General features: G+C 47.0%; 2 non-coding genes across 2 annotated transcripts; both read left to right on the plus strand.

Annotated features, from left to right (window-relative positions):
* The first annotated feature begins 524 nt into the window (after positions 1-524).
* On the plus strand, positions 525-597 carry TRNAV-CAC (transfer RNA valine (anticodon CAC)). Its single transcript has one exon. It is a non-coding gene; the product is annotated as a tRNA-Val (tRNA).
* Positions 598-3,821: 3,224 nt separating this feature from the next.
* On the plus strand, positions 3,822-3,894 carry TRNAV-CAC (transfer RNA valine (anticodon CAC)). The gene has a single exon. It is a non-coding gene; the product is annotated as a tRNA-Val (tRNA).
* Positions 3,895-7,093: the final 3,199 nt, after the last annotated feature.

The raw sequence follows: 7,093 nt of genomic DNA on the forward strand, positions 1-7,093 counted from the left end.
AACTGCTGTTCAGGTACTGCGTGCTAAGCATGCCCCGTGATCAGGAAACAAATTCGGCGTCTGAATGCGAAGTATCACGCCGAAACGCGTCCATGCTGGACACGAGCCAAATACTTTGCGAGCTCGGCCTCTTTTTCGTTTCTCCTTGTGAGAAAAGGCGTTATGCTTACTGCAGCCTCAAACCACGCGTCCGTACGAGAAAGACCGAGGAAACTGTTGAGAACAAGTTTGGGTGGCCTGCCTGTATTCCTGATTGGGGCTAATCCAGGGCTCCATGGGCATTTACTAACCCCATAGGCGCCGTACGAGGAGGACATACGTACGTTTTTTGAGTGCACACTTTCTGCAATGTCTCGGTATTGTGCTCCGTCATTGAGTTGCGAAAGACGGTCATTATCCAGACAAGTACGAAAAAAAAGTTTCCGTCTGAGATCGAACGGGGACCTTGCGCGTGTGAGGCACATGTGATCGCCGCTACAACGCCTAGCTTTGTCAGCCGTTCAACAAAGCCACTGCACATCCCGGTTTCCGTTGTGTAGCGGTTATCACGTGCGCCTCACACGCGCAAGGCCCCCGGTTCGATCCCGGGCGGAAACAGGTTTCTTTTTTCCATTATCCCCTAGTGCATCTATGTCACTTTTTTTTTTCAGAGCAGTTCATAGCGAGTACCATAGGAGAAAGCCTGCACCGAGAAACCGTTTAAATATACTTTGCTTAGCGGGAAAAAATTACACCATGGAAACTTGAATGCTACCTGTTCGTTTTAAGCGGCTGCAAAGGCAGAATATCGTGACAGCTCTGCAGTTGCCGTTGTTCCCACTTTGTTTAGTTTAGTTTTATAATGTTCAACGGCCCGAAGCGCCTCAGGCTACGAGGGTCGCCGTAGTGGAGGGCTCCGGATAATTTCGACCACCTAGCGTCCTTCAACGTGCACTGACATTGCACGGTACACGGACCTCTACAATTTCGCCTACATCGAAATGCGACAGCCATGGCCGGGATTGAACCCGCTTCTTTCGTATCGGCAGCCCAGAACCTAAACACTGAGTCATTGCGGCGGCCTAATTAGCTTGGCGTCATGGTGATGAGGAGTACTGGTCCTTGGCTAAAGTCAATAAAGATGGAAAGACGTTTCGGGAGCACTACGGTTCCCTTCTTCACTATGAAGCAATCGAAGCACGGCTCCGTTCTTTTGTAGCACCAAGTAGATAGCACAAAGAAAATGCTTGCAAAAATCTTTGAGGGCCTTGCACCATCCATGAAACGCCTCTACTATCAGCTACTATGTACGAACGGCTCAGCACCCGCCATATACGGGCTTCCAATGGTTCATAAAAAAGGCACCGCTCTACGCCCAATAGTAGACTTCAGCAGGTCTCCTGTGCACTCGTTGTCGCAGTATACCTTCACGGTGTTTTGGCTCCACTGGTTGGAAAGACAGAAACGAACGTCAAGAACTCGTCCGATTTTATCAACAAGGTAAAAGCCATTGTTCCCGAAGACAACATGGTCGTGTCTTTCGACGTCTGCTCACCGTTTACCAGCGTACCGGTCAATCTGGCCGTCGAAGCTTGCAGGCAACGTCTTGAAGATGAGCAATCATGGCAAGATCAGACCCCTTTCGACGCAGCAGAGCAATGCGAGCTATTGCGCTGCTGTCTCGCTAACACCTATTTTACATATAATGGCGACATTTACCAACACACTTTCGGCTGTTATGAACGGGATCCGCACCGGCGATTAAAGCGAAGATTCATCGACCGGCAGCGATTAAAGCGAAGATTCATCGACCGGGATGACTACGTGGTAGCGACAATTTCGACAGATAGTTGACACACGAAGACCGCTGCGAAAAAAAGATGCCTCCCGGGGAAGCAGCAGCTGGAATCTTTCCCACGTACACGAAGAGGGCGAGATGACCTTCCCTTTGTCTGCAGTTCCTCGCAAGACGCGACCGACGGTGTACAGTCGAAGGGGAAACGGGCCGTGATTGACAGCTTCGGACGAAGTAGCAGCGGACCTCCCAATCCTCCTCGCCCATTGCCACGGGGCTCTGCGGGCTATGTGCGGCCACTCTTCCCATCTGTGTCTCGTGTGGTGAAAGAGGCGGAGCCTCATTGTATTTAACAAGCGTCCTGAGTACGAACGACGCTCTGAGCCTTGGTGAGCAGGCTCATCCCGTCGCGCGACGCTTAATTCTTGACTGTTTGTTGCTTCCTTCTAAAAATGTAAATAAGCTTCCCTAAGTGCCAGCAAACCTGTTTGTGTTTTCATTGTCCCAAATGTCAAGCTTCCATCCTTCCTCATCCCTTCTCCTGCCAAACAACGCTACCCTGCATCAAAGCAAACGGCCATGCTACCCGACTTATAACACGGCACAGCAATGGGAGCAGCAATCTCGGTGACAGCGGCGAACATCACGATGGAAGTCATCGAAAACAGAGCCCTAAAAACTTTCCAGCCGCGACCAAAAATATTTCTAAGGTATACGTAGACGACTGTTTCTGTGTCCTAGCCCGTTGTGCCATTGGCGGTGCGGGCTGGGCAACATTATCTTTCTTTCTTTTTACTCTGCCCACACTAATATATGTTTCTGTGTCCTGGAGCGCAAGCACAAGGCCCTTTTTCTGGACCACCTGAACGCCACTGAACCCTCAATCAAGTTAACTATTGAGGAAGAAACCGACGGCTGCCTCACCTTCCTGGACACCACGGTAACCCGTACTCCGACAGGTCTTATATTTAACGTTTACCGCAAACCTACGCACTCTGGAAGATACTTACATTTATAATTCTGTTCACGCAGTCGCTCACAAATCGTCTGTGGTTGTCTCCCTGACCAACCGTGCCAGAGAGGTCAGCAGTGAAGACGCCAATCTACAGAGCGAAATGAAAAGAATAGAGTACGATCTGCGAAGAAACGGCTACCCTCTTTCCTTCATCACGAACACCGAAAGAATAATGCCAGCAAATCAGGCCGGCCTCCGAAGAAAGCGAGAGCACAGAAAAACCGAAAGAAAAACGAGCTCCTGTCCCATACGTAGCGGGAATTAGCGAAGAGATTGCACGTTTTTTCCGCAAGCATGGCGTCAACATCGCGCACGTCCCCGCTGGCAAGGTGCGAACAGAACTGGTGAATGTGAAGGACAAGCTCCCTCCTGAAAGATTTCCAGGTGTTGTGTATGAGATTGACTGCGCCGATTGCTCATTAATATATATTGGTGAAACAAAGGACTTCAGGAGACGCCTGAGAGAGCACCAGAACGACGTCCGAAACCAAAAAGTAACAACTAACGCCAACGCCGAGCATGTGCAAGAAACCGGCCACGAGATTAACTGGTATCAAGTAAAGATATTGACTACAGAAAAGAACATATCAGCACGGCAGAATCTCGAGCCTCTTATCATACAGACACCGTCTAACACACTAGAGGTAAATCATTAAAAGCGCTACTTGGTGCTACAAAAGAACGAATCCGTGCGCCCATTGCTTCATAGTGAACAAGGGAGCCGTAGTGCTCCCGGAACGTCTTTCCATCTTTATTGACTTTGGCCAGTGACCAGTACTCCTCATTACCATGATTCCTGACCAGATGGTATGCCGTCAAACCCTCGACTATAGCGTGGCGCAAGTCTAAACCGATATGCGATATCTGCTGTTTATTTTTCTATCTCGACCTTTTCAAATCACGCGCATCACCGGTGTTTCAGATGCCGCTCTGAAGAATACGGCCACCTCATAGAAATGCAATTAAAATCACCATAGCATTGTTACACTGCCCAGCTTTGACAGCCTTTCAACCAAGCCGCCGCACATCCCGGTTTCCGTGGTGTAGCGGTTATCACGTGCGCCTCACACGCGCAAGGTCCCCGGTTCGACCCCGGGCGGAAACAGCTTTTTTTTTTCTTTCACAATCCAAAAGTGCGCAAATGTCTTTTTTTTTTTTCAGCAGAGCGTCTCATAGCGGGTACCATAACAAAAAGCCTGAACCGAGAAATCCCGTAAATACTTTGTTTAGCGGAAGGAGAACGGGTACTCGACGCTGTAATTTCCACATATAAGGTTATAGTGAAGATAATGATCGTGGACAACCGCAGGTCCTATTCCATATCCTTAGACAGCGTCATGCCTTTATAATAGGAGTACACAACTTAAAAAGAAACAGTAGTTAACACTGGGCCACGGTTCGCGACGTCATGTATTACTCCGCTAGCCAATCACAATAGTAAATGAAATCAGCTTTGTGATGTTTAACTTTATGAAGCAAGTAAGATAACAGAATTCTAGAGTTTACAATTTTTATTTCTTTGCGATTAGCTTCTTGTTTAGGTACCAAGAAAAGTTTTAACAATGGACTATTTTTTTTTGTCATGGAGGAATTTTGTGCGGCGGTCTTGAATGTGGACGGAGCTCTACTGTGCACTTCAGTTGTATCCGACTATAGTGAAACTTGGCGGTGACGACAGCAGGCGCAGGAGGACAATAGCGGAGGCGAGGACGTACCGTGGCGCCATCTCTCGGCAGGATCCGCATGAAACTAGAACTGGGGCCACATGCGTCGCTCTCTTCCTTTACGGTGCATCTCAGCTCGTTCAGTTTTCCTGTTTATGGCTTTGTGGTCCTGTTTGCACTCCATTTGAGGCATTAAATCCACTTTTTCATCAACAAAGCACCTGATCGCATGAGCGAACTGTCGCCGCACAACACGGTGCTTCCCTCGCCGCTACGACCAGTTAGTGGGGGGGAGGGGGGGGGGGGTACATGACCCCTTGTTTTTCTGAAGGCACCTCCCTAACTCTTTATCAAGTGCAACCCCTGTGCATGTATCGCATGCATACGAATGCTAAAACTGTACACGGAATGTTCCCAGGAAGTGAATGTCATCACTTTCATGCCGTTTCGACCACTGCATTTTTGTAGAGAAAAAAGGCGTACACTGTTATACCGATGACTTTGTAAAAAGGCCTCAGCTGTGGTACGTATCCGCACATAAGTCGTTTGGGCGTATAACACAGCTTGCATTTGAATGTAGAGATAAACGGAGTTAAGCCCTTTAAAGAAAAGAAAAAGAGAATTTAGCCGGCGTTTAAAAATCGCTCGCATGCTACTCTGCGCGGGGAAGAAAATTTGGGAGATAAAGGCGGGACAAGAGCGGTGCGAGAAAGGTAAAATAAAACAAATAGAAAGGGTAGAAGATAAAATGCGGCCATTAAATGCATTAAATGCAAAGGGCTAACTCGTAACAATTTTTTTAGACACGACGGCAATTTTGTCATCTTTGTCTTGAGCGTTGGAGTCATAAACGCTGCTAGACCTACACTACACAACAACACAAATAAAAAATATTAGATTACTACCGCTAGTCCTCTGCCCTCAACAGCCTTCCCCTAAACATTGGCAGTGAAAAAAACAATGAAACAAGAGACAGAAAGGCGAGCAACATACTACCAACAAAGCTGGCAGGTTGCCGAGAAAGCATCGGGCTGTGCGCCGCGCGAGAAAAGAGAAAGAAAAAATAAAAGAAAAAACGTTACAAAACAATGACGTGCCATTAGTTGAAGTGTCGCCATCGCTGCCGGAGGGTCGGAGGCTCTAGAATGCCCCAATGTACTATGGCGTAGGTAAATCCTTCAAGACGCTGGGTTCTGTACGCTGGTACCAAACGCTTGAGAAAAATCTTTGCGGGCGGACTTGCTACAGTGTTCTGAGTCCTACGGCTCTTTACACGGAGAGAAACGATCTGTAGTGCTCAGAAACGACAAATAACTAGGCCTAAGCAATTCAACTTTTAACTTACGCTACACTTTTGTTGAAGCAGGCCATATAGGAAACCGAAAAGCGAGCGCAGAAAAAGCCTTATCTGCGCAGCGTGATACTTGCGTCGTTGCTGGTGTTCCAAATGGCAACGCGTGGAGATGACATAATTTACTCATACTTAACGCATGTCATAGTTGAAAAAGCTAAAAATGTCGCTATAATTCGCAACCGTATAGTCGGACTCTGCATGCATATACAATACGAACAAAACATTAGAACTAAACACGCGATCCCTTACAAAAATTTTTTTAGAGAGTCCATAGACTGTCTATAGACTTTAGTCTATGGAGGCTATAGACTTTAGTCTATGGAGGCTATGGACTTGCTATAGACAAATTTTATAGCCTAGTTTATAGACAATCTATAGATTTACGGCCATACGCTTTCAGTACACTTTTGTCTATAGACAGTCTATAGACAAATGTCCCCTGAAAGTAGGTCTATAGAGAGTTTATAGACAGTCTATAGACAATGTATATACTTATGACCATAGACTTCCTATAGACGTCTGTCTATAGACGAATGTTTACTGATAATAGACACATGTCTATAGACAGTCTTAAGACAAAAGTCTACTGGTCCAGCAGACATGGGTCTATAGACTGTCTGGTTTGGTTTACGAGGGTTTAACGTTCCAAAGCGACTCAGGCCATGAGAGACGCCGTAGTGAAGGGCTCCGGAAATTTCGACCACTTGGGGTTCTTTAACGTGCACTGACATCGCACAGCACACGGGCCTCTAGAATTTCGCGTCCATCGAAATTCGACCGCCGCGGCCGGGATCGAACCCGCGTCTTTCGGGTCAGCAGCAGAGCGCCATAACCACTCAGCCACAGCGGCGGCTCTATAGTCTGTCTATAGACATTCCATAGTTATGTGGCTTGGCAATGTATAGACCTTTGTCTATAGACCTGTACACTAAACCTTTAGTAGGCCATTGTCTGTAGACTGTGTATATACAGACAGTCTACAACCGTTGAAAAAGATCACCACACGGTCTTCACAAATGACATCATGAACAATATACTTACAAATTTAGTTTATTTCCAAGCTATCCCGGCAGGGAATATGCAATACATGCAGAATAAAAATGCACCATAATAAAATAAATGCTGACAGTAACGGTCTGACTAGTTTCCTTAGAAGCATTCTTGCGACCTGTTGTCTGCAGTCAGTGATCCGGGCATGCTGACCTGTGCAGCGCAAGGGAAAAATATAAGAGGAACTGAAAAAAAATCCCACTCAATCTCAACCCATGTGCTTTAGAACACAGGGC

Source organism: Amblyomma americanum, chromosome 6 (genome assembly GCF_052857255.1).
Source record: "Amblyomma americanum isolate KBUSLIRL-KWMA chromosome 6, ASM5285725v1, whole genome shotgun sequence".
NCBI classification, from domain to species: Eukaryota; Metazoa; Arthropoda; class Arachnida; order Ixodida; family Ixodidae; genus Amblyomma; species Amblyomma americanum.